The sequence below is a fragment of the Sinocyclocheilus rhinocerous genome, unplaced genomic scaffold (genome assembly GCF_001515625.1).
Source record: "Sinocyclocheilus rhinocerous isolate Xijiao unplaced genomic scaffold, SAMN03320098_v1.1 scaffold2630, whole genome shotgun sequence".
Classification (NCBI taxonomy): Eukaryota; Metazoa; Chordata; class Actinopteri; order Cypriniformes; family Cyprinidae; genus Sinocyclocheilus; species Sinocyclocheilus rhinocerous.
Window position 1 is genome coordinate 72,981 of NW_015629534.1, and position 1,463 is coordinate 74,443.

Genomic DNA, 1,463 nt, shown 5'->3' on the forward strand with positions numbered 1-1,463 from the left:
GATTCGAACCCATTCCTCCAGAGGAGACTGCGACCTGAACGCTTCCTGACGCTTGTGTTCAGTGAGAGCTGACTTGTTGGAGCTACACCTAAAAGCATGGACCTAAAAGCTAGTGATTCTCTGTTCAACCCCATCAACCGACAGGCCTCGTTGGCGCAGTTAGGCAGTGCGTCAGTCTCATAATCTGAAGATCTTGAGTTCGAGCTTCACATGGGGCAGTGTGTTGCTTTTTGATACCTGAGAGCGCTTAGACGAAACAGCGGGTTTCTCTGTTCTCTTCCCTGTGGTTGTCCCTATCTCCTGGGGGCAAAAGACCACAGCTCCTCTGGAGGGCAGGCAACATGACGTTTTGTGAAAAACTGTGAGGTTCCAGGTAAATTCCCTGAATCTCATCCATTATATTCAGTCCTATGCTATACTTTGATAAACAATGTCGTCACAATTCTGCATTCATGCTGGGCTAATGCTGAATGTATGCAGTAATAGACCACATTGCAAAGACCGCTCGATCTTGCAGGTTTGCATTGCACAACATCAGAAAGATCAGGCCCTTTCTAACGGGGCATGCTGCACAACTTCTTGTCCAGGCCCTTGTCATTTCTAGGCTGGACTACTGCAATGCTCTTCTGGCTGGACTTTCCATCAAGCACAATCAAACCTCTACAAATGATTCAGAATGCAGCGGTACGACTGGTCTTCAACGAGCCCAAAAGAGCCCACGTTACACCTCTCTTTATCTCCTTGCACTGGCTACCTGATGCGGCTCGAATCAAGTTCAAGACATTGATGCTTGCATATTGAACAGCCACAGACTCAGCACCCGCCTACTTCCACTCACTACTACTAATCTACATCCCCTCCAGAAGTCTGAGATCCGCTAGTGAGCAACGCCTCGTGGTACCATCACAGAGAGGCTCAAAATCACTTTCCAGAACATTCTCGTTCACCGTTCCTGGCTGGTGGAACGATCTCCCCACCCCTATCCGGAATGCTGAATCCCTGACCATTTTCAAGCGACAGCTGAAAACTCATCTCTTTCGAAGCTACTTGACTTCATCATCATAAAAAAAAATAAATAAAAAATAAAAATTCTCTCTCTTTATCTATTCCTTCTCTTTCTAGCGTGTACTTATTTGAACAATGTCTAAAAACTTGGTATTACAAGCACTTCCTGTATCTGTGTGCCTCTTTTAAGAAGAATCGCTTTATGTATCCCGCTTTATGTATCCCCCAATTGTAAGTCGCTTTGGATAAAAGCGTCTACTAAATGTCTAAATGTAAATGTAATGAGAGATTTATAAGCAATTGTTTGGAGGTGTGGAGGTGTGCAAAAGTTCGAGTGTGACTTTTTGCAATTTTGCACAAAATAAAAGCATTTCAAACCAAACTTCCTGATTAAACATTAAAGCACACTAGTGTGATAAACAGTGCAAATGTTCATAATTTGTTATCTCATTGTGAAA